Source organism: Etheostoma spectabile, chromosome 14 (assembly GCF_008692095.1).
Source record: "Etheostoma spectabile isolate EspeVRDwgs_2016 chromosome 14, UIUC_Espe_1.0, whole genome shotgun sequence".
Classification (NCBI taxonomy): domain Eukaryota; kingdom Metazoa; phylum Chordata; class Actinopteri; order Perciformes; family Percidae; genus Etheostoma; species Etheostoma spectabile.
In genome coordinates, this window is record NC_045746.1 from 24,117,812 (window position 1) to 24,131,632 (window position 13,821).

General features: G+C 42.6%; 1 protein-coding gene across 1 annotated transcript in view; it reads left to right on the plus strand.

Annotated features, from left to right (window-relative positions):
• The window catches only part of grin2da (glutamate receptor, ionotropic, N-methyl D-aspartate 2D, a), a 254,730-nt gene extending 254,147 nt beyond the window's left edge, over positions 1-583 (plus strand). The window contains exon 19 of the mRNA XM_032535848.1: positions 1-583. This exon is cut by the window's left edge and continues 7,118 nt beyond it. The gene's annotated coding sequence lies outside the window, so the exon portion shown is untranslated.
• The last annotated feature ends 13,238 nt before the right edge of the window (positions 584-13,821 follow it).

The window sequence follows — 13,821 nt, forward strand, 5'->3', positions numbered from 1 at the left end:
TTTTTTTTTTGTCTGTCTGTCTCTCCTTGTCTCGAACCTCCTGCCCAGCTCCCTACCCTCCAGCGAAAACAGAGACCAGTATGTAACTGTGTTTTTGCTCACTTAAGACCAACCATTAGCCTCCATTAGCTATCTACTTGTAGCTGACGCTAAGATTTCAACATGAGTGACCACGTGGAAGGGTGCGCGAGTGTGTTACGACCGTGTCACTGTAGCAGTGGTGGCGTGTGTTTGTCTACCCAGAGGGGCCTTTATTTTCGGTTTGGGCTACAGATTAACAACTAATTAAACCTTTTATGGATACAGCAGCTTTTACCACAACTCACTTAAGTAGGTGGTCACATTCTCGACCCTGTTTTGGGGTTCTGCGTCAGACCTTCGAGTACGGTGACCTCTTTGAAACACAATGTAGCGAGCAGCACAGGCTTTTTTTTTGCATCTCTTAGTAGCTGTATTACTATACAAAAACATGCACAGCTACCCCTGCCAACCAACCTGTACGGTATATATAAGGACTTTGATAAACGTACATAGTGTGTTGTATCTGCCAAGCTGCTGTGCTGTAAAAAAAACCAAAAAAAAACAAAGGAGATAAAAAAAACAAATTATACAAAACAGACACACTGTTTCATTCTTAATTTTACAAAACTGGTAAAGCTAATATGACACATGTCAGGGGCAGGGCTAAAGCTGCTCGCTAGTGTGGTTTCCACTAAGGCCAAAAATGGCCCAACCAGGGCTTTCTTTTGATAATCGCATCTTCAGACTTTTATTCCTAAATGGACAACAATGATCCTGCACACATCATTGGCTAGGAACTTGGAAACACTGCCTGAGATAAGAGATCGCCCTCCTGGCCATACTGCGCTTTTATGTGCTTATGATCAGTCAGTATGGTCGAAGGTAAATCGATTTTCAAACCTCGCGTTTAGTAACATATGAAGCATTTAGCGGCCCTCAGCCCTGGTAAGCCCAGTTTTAGCCTGCAGTGGAAACGCGTCCACAGTTTCTGCCTGTACACCTCTGAACTATGTCTCAAGGCCTTGTATTAATACTGCTGTATTGACTGTGACGGAATCATGGCTAGTTGTGCTCCACTTTATTGTCAGCACCTCACCCACACAGATCCACACACACATACACACACTGTCAGAATTACATGAGAACACACACACGCACACACACACACACACACGCACACAACAAAGGTGGTAAGGCATTCTGCCACCAGTGGGGACAGTGACAATACTGTGCTGCACTGCAAGCAGGACAGAAGTAAAAAGATGATTTTAATAAAGAACTGAAACAAATAGCTGAGTTTTTATTTTGGCTGAGTGGGTGGATATTGACATATTAACTTGTTTGATTGTTACTCTCATATTCAAAGAATATGGCTCACTTTCTTAACCAGTGTCATTTCTAAAGAAATAGATGTGTTGAAATCTGAATTAGGCAACTTTGCAATTTAGACTGTGTTTACACATGGGCGGCTATTTTCATAAACGGGCATTTTTTTAAACCTCTCCGGTTTCAAAAATAACATCGTGCACAGCTCTCAGTTTTCAGAAAAGTGTTCATGTGCACGTACCCGTGTATATATGCCGACAGTGTCGTAAAGAGCATGCCAAACCTGTAGGTGGCAGTGTAACGAGAAGCTCAAGCCCACGTTAACCGATCAGAATCACGAAAATAGCAACAACAGCAACGATTCCCTTCCTCGGCTGCCTAAACCTTCGTTTGTCTCAGTTTACATGCAAACGTGCAAAAGAAGATTTCAAAAATCTCCACTCTGGTCGGAGTTTTTAGAAGGACTCGTTTGGAGAGGAAAGTTCTCCGTTTGTGTGGAAACAAAGGGCACAAATGAAGGTAAATGTCTCAGTTTTTCAAAATAACCATGTACGTGTTGATCACTTGAGGGACCGAGGTTAGGATAGCAGGGAAAATAAATGACAGTAATCATTGGTGCAGCTCTCTCTACATTAGGTGCCTGCACTAGATCACATGTTGATGTATGATGCAAAGTGGAGAATAAGTAGGACTATTTTAGTGAAATGAAGGGGTACTCATGTCCTATTCAGAATAGATTAAAAAGGCTGAAATACAACAAAAAAATCAAGTGTCCAATCATTCCAGATGGAAATGCATTGACAGAATAAGTTCAAGCAAACTTGGAACTATTAACACTGGATGTTACTCACAGAAATCTGTGTGATGAACGTATCTTTTATCTTTTGGTTTGATGATTCATCAGAGTGAGTTCATAGCTGATCCAAGCCCTAGAAGTGCTCCGATTGTGAGTCACTTTACCTTGTCTATGAGAACAATGAACTGGACTTTTACCGCGGTTCCCAAATAACTCTTTGTAACTACATATAAAAATAAAATCTGCCAGGAAATGAATGATTCTGTAACGTCAAACCTTCTTGTGCATCCGCTGCCACGTAGGGAATCGATGACTTCATTCACATTAATAAAACTCTGGCTTAACCCTTTTGTTGTCTTTCCATCAAAATTGACAATCACTTGTTGAAAACACTTTTGTTGAGGTTGATCATCGATTTTTGAATCTTTTTCTTATGTTTTTGTCCCTTTTTCCAACATTTTTTAAATTTCTTTTCAATGTGTCACTTTTTGACTTTTTTTTAACTTAACTATAGTTTTACAGTTATTTTTGGAATTTATGGTCAATAAACCTAATTTATAGGAGATTATATCTGTGTTTCAGTTAGAAAAGTAGGAATTATTTAGACAAATTAAAGGAATGTACTGTATGTTGATGGATAATCACAGACTGGAATATGTCTTTATAAAATAACTTTTACTCAATACTATTTCAAAACCACTTCAATTTTTTCAAATGCTAAAAAATTAAAAATGAATGAAAGTAGAGATTTGTACTTGCCAAAGAGAGTTGTGTGGAATCAATCATGACATTTAGGGTAATTAAAAAGAACATTGATATAGGAAAACAGGTCAATTTGACTCGAGGACAAAATGAGGGTTAATGTCTTTAAAATCCAAGCTAAAGGCTGCAAATGAAGAGAAAAAAAGAGAGGCAAGATAAGGCTCTTAAATAAGACATGGAATAATAAAAAGTGTTGGACAAAAGGCATAAAAGATAAAGAAGAGAGCTAGTGACGGATAGGTGTGGGTGGTGAGAACCATGGGGAAGAGACAGTTAAAGACAGCAACACAGAGAACGAGGACTTAAAAAAGGAAAGAAAGGTGTGAGGGAAGAAAGAAAGAAAGAAAGAAAGAAAGGGAGACAGCACATGTGCTGTCTGCAGGGCAAGAAAGAGCTGGTTGTCATTTCTGCCAACGATAGGCCACCGCTGAGCGCTGCCCGTATTAGGAACACTGCAGATAGGGATGAAGCTCTCTCTCTCACACACACACACACACACACACACTCTAACTCCCTCTTACACAGCAGGATTTACCTTCTAATACTGCCTCTGCCTGTCGTTTCACATTCCTATAATTAGACGGCAGGTTCAGGAGTTCAAATGTATTGACTCTAAATGAGCTTTAATGCACACAATATAAAAGCCAACTTTATTTCTGCTGTTGTGTGTGTGTGTGTGTTCTTTGATTAATGTCTCCTCTTATAATGTCTCTCCTGGGTGTGTATACCTGCGTACACGTGTGTCTACAGAATGCCTGCAGCACTAACTACATACAAGTGTGGAGGGGCGTAAAATGTCAGGGTTATGTGAAATATGAAGTCCCATTTACGAGATGGCTCGAGCGGGTGTTAAATTGCTTAATGGACGTGGTGTGACAGTTCTTTATACTGCACATACAGTAAATGACACAATGTGGTTATGCATTCACTGGTGACCTTAGCAAATTGGTGACAGAAGAATACACACTCGTAACAAAAAACACAAAGAAATGTAACCCTTTTTTCATTTATAGCTCATTTTCTTAAGGGAACCATCATACAGTGCCTATGGAAAGTATTCACCCCTTAGATGGTTGTACCAAATCATTGGCTTTTCTTTTCTTTTGTTACTTAACAGCAAAATACCCGTTCATGTGAAAGTAAAAACAAGTGTCTACAAAGTAATTGCGGTAATTGCGGAAAATATGAAACAAAATATATTTACGCATTCTTCCACTTGACTACAGCACATGTGACCCATCACTGGTCCAACCAATGGGTTTTGAAAGTCACATAATTAGTTGAATGGGCATCGCCTGTGTGCAGTGTAGTCAAAACAAGGCACCTGTGGTGCTATCTGGAGTTTTATGGTGAAACCTACGGCTACATTTGCATCGCTACATTTTGGTTTTCAAGCGTTCTTCTTCTTCTGTTATATTGCCGTTTGGTGAAACAACTTGTCTGCATGACTGCCACCAACTGTTGGGCGTAGCCTAGAGCATCAGGTGTCTAAAAACATGGAGGCCACAATAACAAAAGATTGGCTGCTGTTTTCTTCTGCGAGCATACAAACATCCTGTCAACAGGTGTTGGTCTGTGTTATCTGCAGGACAGCGAATGGGAAAAGACACAGATAAGGTGTTGTGTTAATACATAGGCCTATTTATGAATAATTTGAAACATCTAATGTCTGTGTATGTCAGAGCCATTTGTTCACAATTAACAGTTTGTTGTCAATAAAATATTTTTAGTGGACCAAAGTCGCCTACATCAAACGTCACCAACTGGGGAACACTGGTAGCAAAGTAAAGCACGAGTTTTCCACGTCTGATTCCCGCAGGAAGTGACATAAATGGTGACATTTTCACTGAGAGAATTGTTTTTTCGAATGCCCATGAACTCATGTATCTACGTCTGAGAGAACGAGACGTCACGACCGATTAGGTCGGCGAAACTTTGGCGTCGGTGTTGCCAAAGGCCACCGTTTGTTAGTTGTCTCCGGTTTGGGGACTCTCAAACTCAAGAGCAGGGGGAATGCGAGGGGGAAACGTACCAAAAGATATTAGTTTTTAAACCAAAACATAGCAATGTAAATGTAGCCCATGTCGTGATAACACAAGAACGCTCAGAGCGAGGTGATTGAAGTCAGGGAACAGATCTATTTATTTATTTTTCTTCTGTGTAAGTACATTGAGAACAATGAGAGAAGAAATTCCTTGTGTGCATGTACTTGTGCCAATAAAGCTGATTCAATGTTGGGAAGAAATATAACATTAACACCTCCAAGGGGGTAGAATACTTACAATAATTTTAGGATTCCCAGATCAGGTCAATCAGATAGGGCTCAACTAAATTTATAGAAATTCTAAATACCAACATTTTAAAACCAAATCATATCAATGTAACAACAAACAAAACAATTTAAAATGTCACATGATGCTGGGAATGCAATTTGCATCTGAACACCCATTTCTACATACATTTCTACATATTGCCTCACACACACACACAACATACTTTATAGTGCTCAAAAAACTAAACTTGATACGTAGACTCACACGAAAATAACAATAACAATAACTCCAAGGGCTGGTATCGTGGTTTGTGCAATCAGCCTTAAATCAAATAAAGGGAATTCTTCCTTCAGTACAATCATAGTTCAGACGACGGTGTGCTTCCAACTTTGTGATAAGTGTGTGTGTGTGTGTGTGTGTGTGTGTGTGTCCTTTTCCTGTTTCAATATGACACTGCCCCAAAGCAAAGTCCACATAGAAAAGTTTGACCCATTTTTGTCTCCGTAGTTGTGGCTTTTCCTGTTTTATTTTGTTAATTCATTCCCTGTGTGTTACTCTTTCCCATTTTTGTTCATGGGTATATTTTAACTGTGTTCTTTCTGCGTTGATCTGTTTACTACTAGATTCAATTGGTTTTAGTCGGAGTGTGCACAGACCACTCCGTGTTTTAACCACACCCTTTAAGAAAGATATTCCAACTGCATTTAATTTAATTTCGTACCTTAATATACAAGAGGACCTTTATGTCCACTTTAGTCCCTCCCACATTGATTGATTGCTTGATAGATTACACGTTCCACAAGGCTCAGTGCTTGGACCAATTCTTTTCTCCTTATGTATGCTTCCTCTAGGCAATATTACTAGGAAACACTTGATTAACTTTCATTGTTATGCGGATAACACCCAATTATATCTATCAACCAAGCCAGACGTAACCAGTCAGTTAGCTAAACTTCAATCATGCATAAATTATATAAAATCATGGATGACCTACAATTTTCTGATGTTAAACTCAGACAAAACTGAAGTTATTGCGCTGGGCCCTAAACCCCCTATCTAAAGATATAGCTACCCTGGATGGTATCGCTCTGGACTCCAGCACTACTGTCAGAAATCTAGGAGTTATTTTTGATCAGGATATATCCTTTAACGCCCATCTAAGACAAATCTCAAGAACAGCCTTTTTTCATTTTCTAACATTGCCAAAATTAGGAACATCCTGTCTCAAAACGATGCTAAAAAACTAGTCCATGAACTACTGTAATTCTTTATTATCAGGATGCTCAAATAAGTCCCTTAAGACTCTCCAGCTGATCCAGAATGTGTTCTGACAAGAACTAAGGAAAGAGATCATATTCCTCCTGTATTAGCTTCTCTGCATTGGCTTCCTTTAAAATCCAGGATTGAATTTAAAATCCTTCTCATGACCTACAAATCTCTAAATGGTCAAGCACCATCTTATCTTGAAGAGCTCTTAGTTCCTTGTGGTCCCACTAGAGCACTGTTCTCCCAGAATTCAGAGTCGGGTCTCTTGGGTCTCTCCCTGTGTAGATTTGTTCCTAGTGTTTTGGGAGTTTCTTTTTGTCTTCACCTGCTTGCCTTGGGACACTTTTGTTGTAGACGTTTTAATTCTATAAACCTTCAAAACATTACGCTGCCTTGTCTTAAGTCTGTTAATTTTAGGGGTCAAACCTGCACAAACCCCTGACCTCAGTCCCATCCAGCACCTCTTACTGTTAAACCGGAACGCCATTTCCAAGTTACAGCCTTCTCACCCAACATCAATGGCTGAAAAATCTGACTGATGAGTCATGAAATGGCCAGTGTATGACACATTGAGGCGTTAACACTCATAGGAGAACTTCACACCTTCAGATTTTTTTGTGCTGAATGATTAAGAAGATTTGGTCGTCTGGGTTTTTAGTTTTTGCCACTGATACAATAGTTGGCAGGTTAAAGTGGTGTGTACCAACGTTTTTATTCATGTGTGTTCTTAGACGGCTTGATGATTTGTCGATTTATTAGTAAAGGATTGTGTTTCCTGTGTTTTTCCTTCTGTTTCTTTCCATCTACACATCTGCTCTGAATCAACATCGTTAGTCCTTCCCTGCTCAGCCAATCAGCTGCATGCCTCTTCTGCTGCCTAATCACCTCATCCCCTCACCTGCCCTCCTCCCCCCCATGCACTTTTATCCCCTCGTCAGATTGGTTTGTATTTAAGTCCTTAGTCTCATGTGGACTCTTGGTTTGGTTCTCGTGTTATCAGTTTTGCCTGCACAAACTGTGAATTAAGCTAGTTCTTTAACTTCCTGTCACCTACTTTTCATTTGCACAGTACCAGCCTATGAATCATCCAGATTTCAGTCATTAAACACAGATGTATGCAGGGTGTGATTTGTGAAAAAAGCAAAGGGGAAAAAAAACATGGAAGAATTAAACCTCCCTTTTAATGCCATGGATATAAAGTGCCACTCGGCCAGTCATGCCAAAACACTCATTTATGAACTTCAACATCCAATGGAAAACAATACTTTCACCCAGGAAACGCTTATTTGTTCCTCATGTTTTAACCACAATCATTTTCCTAAACTGAACTAGTTGTTTTGACTCTTAAACTTAACTGTTATCGCCGTCTAACGCTCATTCTTTCTGGCAAAACTTCACTACCACGGCCGCTGGAAGGACCAGCATCTGGCTGTGCCTGTAGCCAGCTCACAGTAACCTGTTGGCGGCTAAACAACTGCCGGTGGGGGACGGTGTCCCGGAGCTCTGTGGCTGTTAAATACAACCGGCAACTGCTGCCCAGATTTAACTGGTCCATGGCACTATAGACTGTTCACATTACAGTGATTTACTTAGTTTAAAATACTGCTATCTTAGGTGTATAATAAGTGGTCTATTGGTGAAGTATCATTGATCACTGTGAAGGGGGGGATACAATTTGTTCCAACCGGGGATAAGAAATAATTCTGCAGAGGCAGGGATATACATATATATTAACATATTCTCATTAATGGTTTGTACGACATCTTAGGAAATAACTTGCACAACATACAACACTGTGAAACAGTTGAGATTCCGCTTTGCCCGGTGTGTTCCCCAAAGACACTAAAGGATGATTTCTGCGATGTATCTGACACGGAGAGCCACTGACCAAGCATCTTTATTTTACCATATGGGAGGGAGACCAGGGGCCTCATTTATAAAACCTGTTAGGCAAGAAGAAGTTGCGTGAAGCAGAGTGAAATTTGTGGTTGCATACATCGCAAAAGTCGAGATTTAATCCTCAATAAAAATGTGCCCAACATTGTCGCACACAGACACCTACACTCACACACACACACACACACACACACACACACACACACACACACACACACACAGCAGGCCCAGTTGGGGGGAGGACACAGTTACATATTGCACCAACAATTATTACACTCTAGTCCAGTAGAAGAGAACATCTCCTATGTCATTATGTGTAGGGGGGTGTGTACCGTGTGCAGTCATTGAAAATAAGTTAATTTGTATGTTCTTTACATAAAATGAGCCAAGGCCAATGAGTTTGAGTTAGAGGAAATTATAAATAGCATAGAATTTTTCTTTTAGCAAACATTGAAAACGTGTCCCACAGACCCAAACAACACAGAGGTTACCCTGATGAAGCCAATGTGACTCAAATCCGAACAATACATAAAAAGTCCTACAGTTCCCGATGGCCTGTGTGTTGTCACCAGTCAACAGCATGGCAGATTTGGCATTGCGTGAAGCTTTAGCCTGTGCACCTCAATCTCACAATCGCTGATTTCTTTTTTGTTGATTTTTTTATTATTACTTTTTTTCAATTTTCTTTTTTCATTTCATGATTGGTCAGTAAAGGCTCCTTTTACATGGCAGGAATATTCATTGATTACTTGATATGGACCTTATAAGGACAAATATGGGGCGGCCTTGGGAGGAGCGTGAGGCTCGTGCACAACCGCATAAGGTAACGCACGTCCGTATGTACTGTGTGTGTGTGTGTGTGTGTGTGTGATGTGTGGTATGGATAATATAATAGTATATATGTATCTAGATATATACATCTATCTAATATATCTTATATTCCCTAGCATGGACCACGCACAACCATGTGTTAGTTAAAGATTTATGAACATTTAGAATGTGCAAATGAACATTATGAATGTGCGAAAATTGATGTGGATGTCGTCTGATGGCTGGTCTGGGAGGATGGTGATGTCCGGGTGGAAGAGACTCAGGATGGGGGTTCTGTCTCAGAGCAGTTTTCCGCCACCGAATAGTTTACAGGACCCCCCAGACGGTACCTCGAAGAGACAAAGAGGAGAAGTGCAACAGGAATGGAAGATGGACGAAAGGCGAGGGTAAGGGAGGGTGGGTCAAGCAATCAGAGACGCAAGTCTGGCTACGCAGCACGGTATATGTAGGTTTGTCGGTGATTAGAGGTGTGGTTTAGGCGTGGCCCTGCTCCGAACCTTAGTTAACAAAATTAACTCCATTCACTAGCATGGACCACGCCACAACCATGTGTTAGTTAAAGATTTAATGAACATTATGAATGTGCAAAAGAACATTATGAATGTGCGAAATTGATGTGGATGTCGTCTGATGGCGGTCTGGGAGGATGGGTGATGTCCGGTGGAAGAGAGTCAGGATGGGGGTTCTGTCTCAGAAGCAGTTTTCGCCCGAATAGTTTACAGACCCCCAAAAGTGTCAGATTGTGTAAAACTGATTGTGCGTGGGCTTGACTGAAATTGTGACATCGTTGTGATAAGTAAGACCGGTGGTGCTTGGAATGACCTGCGGCCTGGGAACTGAATGGTTTGATGGCAGATACCGATCTAGCGACTGTGGATGCTGCGACGATGTGGAAATGTTTGGGTGATTGGCTGAAATGCAGAGAATGCTGTTTCTGAAACAAAAGTCAAGTGGCCATTTTGGATATGTGAAAAGTGGGTGTTGTGAAGGTGCCTTGGCGCTGGAGCCAATGTATTTGATGGCTGGCTAGTAGGTTTTTAAATGAGTAAGACTCGAGACCATTCGTGCCCCAAAAGAAAGGAACCAACAATGGGGTAAGCCCATAGGTCACGGAACGACGAAGGAGAACGGACCCGTGCCCAATCACGGAAAACATAACAATAATAACAATCATCTTACGTACAAAGCCTCTAACGTACACAAGGAAACCTCAAGGGCTAGAGGGGAAATCGGCAAAACAATACTCAAACCTAGTGCCAGAGAACAAGCGGAGCAGGCAGGGGAGACCGGTGAAGGCTAACGCACCGACGAAGCGCGGCCGAGACGACGGAGCAGCCCTGGCAGGAGAAAAGTGGTCAACACAAGGAGCAAAATGCATTGGGAGTTGGGGAAGGGAGGGGGGGGGGGGGGGGGGGGGGAAGGAAAGACCGAGAAGCAAAGAAGAAGGCTAAGAATCGTCAAGCACGATAGTAGGAAGGTCCCCTGAGCGGCTGGATGTGGCACTGCAGTGCGGCCAGCAGAGAAAGGGAGGAGCAGAAGACCGATCGGCCAGGACAGCAGAAGGAAGGGTAGAGGACGGGATGAAGGGATGAAGGGATGCATTGCGCAGGGTCTCGTGAAGCCTGCGAAACAGGGATGAAAGGCAGAGAACGCCCGAGACATGACAGACAGAGGGAGCAGGCACATGGGGAAATACGACTGACCGAAAGACGACCGACCACCGCCAGGGGGAGCCGGAGATGCGGTCCGTGGCCGACGAGGACCGTGACGTATGCGTGACAACGCGCGGCCGAAGCCGAAGCCCGCCGAACAAACCCGGCAGGGACGGCAGGCACCGGGGGCTGCTGGCCTGGCGCGGGCGGCAACGAAGACCGGGGGAAGAGCCGCCACGATGCGGCCCCACGGGAGGAAGGCCGGACTGAGAGGAGAGGGGGTTAAAGCGATCCCGCGGTTTCCGAGTATCCCGACCCACGGAACGAGGGAAGGAGACCGAGAGCGCTGAAGCAAAAGCCGAAGCCGAGGGAAGCAGGGGGAACCGGTCGGCGGAGGAAGAGAGATCCAGGCAACGACGCGGCATGACGACCGCAAACCGCAATCCTCAATCGGCGCCGTTGAGACAAAGGACGGGATCCGACCGCTGCGGCGTGACTGAAACATGTCCTGTGTCGAATAGAGCGCCGTACAAACTCCAGGACTCAGCGTGAGCGTAGCAGCAGCTCCGGATCCACGACCGGAGCGTGAAACGCACGACGTCTTGCGTCAAGCAATCAGAGCGCAAGTCTGGCTACGCAGACGGTATATGTAGTTTGTCTGGTGTGAGGGTGGTGGTTTAGCGTGGCTGCTCCCGAACCTAGTTACAATTACTCATTATATATATATATATATATATATATATATATATATAGAGAGAGATATATAATCTTCTCTCAAGAAAAATCTGTACAGGTGTGCGCGCATGGTGTTATAAATCAGAATGTTTTGTGTGTGAAAATTCAGACTTTTGGCACATGAAACCTGTCAGAAAAAAATCTACACAGTTTTATAAATGAAGGCCCAGGTTGCACACACACACACACACACACACACACCACACACACACACACACACACACACACAACTGCCTATGGACGACCTTGTTACAGGCAGTTTGCCCACATCATCTCAAAAGAGGAAATTTATACCGTCAGCCATCAGTGCCAGAAGTTATCACGAGTAAGTTAAAGTGAAGAATGATCAGAAAGACACCCCACAAGAGAAAGCACTCAGGGGCATGGCTTCTGTGGCTTCATACACACACCATACACTAATAGCAAACACACACACACACACACACACACACACACACACACACACACACACACACACCGTGACACATAGCATGATGTATGAAACATCTCTCAAGGCATCATACGTTAGCAGGCGTGTTCGGTCTGATTTATAGATGAAATCTGTGGGTGGTGTTGATTCACGGCTGTGTGGGGGGAGTTCACATTCAATTCTCTGAGGACACATGCATGTGCGCACACACACATGCACACACACACACCTGACCTGAACCTGAACCTGTAACATCAGCCCCTTTATATAATTAGTATTTCCAAGTACATTTGTAAAGTTTTATTGAAGGCTTTTTAATGGATGAACTTTGGCAGGAAATAAAGATAAATACACTTGTGTTGTGCCCTTTTTTTCACAGTCTATGTTTCAGCTGTCTCAATGTTACACAAATCTAGATATGGAGCAGCATATGTTCCTCAAAATAAAAACAGCATTTCCCATTATACCTATTGTTACAATGATGAAGCTACATCACGGATGTATTATAAGAAGTGGACACAGCGTTCGAGGCGAAGTCCTTGTCACTGCCCGGTGTCGAGTGCAGATTTGAGTCGCGCATGCGTCGCTTTGCGACAAGTAGCATACAAGATGCTAACGAGAGACGTCTGTAATGTCAATACAGTAAAAAGGGACCTACTTAACAAAGTTCGTTCACTGCTGTCTACAAGTTAGCAATCACACAACATAGGCTGTCACTTGAATGCCGTTTGGAGCTAACGTTAGCAATCAAACAATCAATTTTGTGTAGAAGCCGTAGGGTCGGGGCTGACCTGGCTCTGCTCCTCCTGACCTCCTGAGAATGCCCTCTGGATTGATAAGGTGAACGGGAGTATCAGAAAAATGGGGAAATAATTTGAGCTTAGTAAGGAAGCAAAGGAATCTGTTTTTTAATAAGTAGAAAGGTAAGACGTTCCACAGTTGTACATCATTAAATTAACTGAACACATTAATAGATCATTTATATTTGTATTTGAACAGATATTTTTGATAGAACGTTAGCCAATAACGTGGCCAAAGTAACGCTAGGTCTGGGACTAGGTTTTGTTAGCAAAAAAATTAAAGTAAGAAATCACAAATAAGGTATCAAAAGTAAGCTGTGATTTGAAAAAAAAGGCACCTACTCATAGTTCTCCAACCAAAGGCATTTGGGGAGAAGATTGAAGCTGCTGGTCAATATTCACTTGCTCCCTGCTCTGATAAAGAGCTCAATGTGAAGCTGCCATGTCGCTGTGTCAGAAGGGGTTGCTCCTAGCAACAGAACCCCCAACTGACCAGCAGAACATAGGTGCTTTCAGACTGAACGCTAAATAAAGATCAGAGGTGTTGCGACTGCATGGAAAGATGTACAGACTGTTGAGGCATTGAGGTGTTAACCCTCATAGGAGGACTTCACACCCTCTGACTTTTCGTGCTCAGTGATTTGATGATTTGGTTGTCTGCGTTTGGTACGTGGTGCGAACCAAAGTTTCTATTCATGTGTCCTTAGACGGCTTAATGATTTGTCGGTTTATTATTGAAAGGATTGTGTTTACTGTTTTCTGTGTTTTTCCTCCTGTTTTTTTCCATCTACACATCTGGACCCTGTTGTACTAAAGTAGAATAAAGAATTCCAGGATAAAATGTGAAAACGCACAGCCGGACTTAGTGCGATCCGCTCACCGAGGCTTAATCGGTTGCACGTTTGCCGAGCCAGGATGAACAGGTGAAGCTAGTGCACGTTCACGGCTTTCTTAAATAGACCACGGTATCGATCCCAGATTTACTGATGCAGAATTGAGAAGACGCATGCGGCATATGTTTCACCCAATGAGC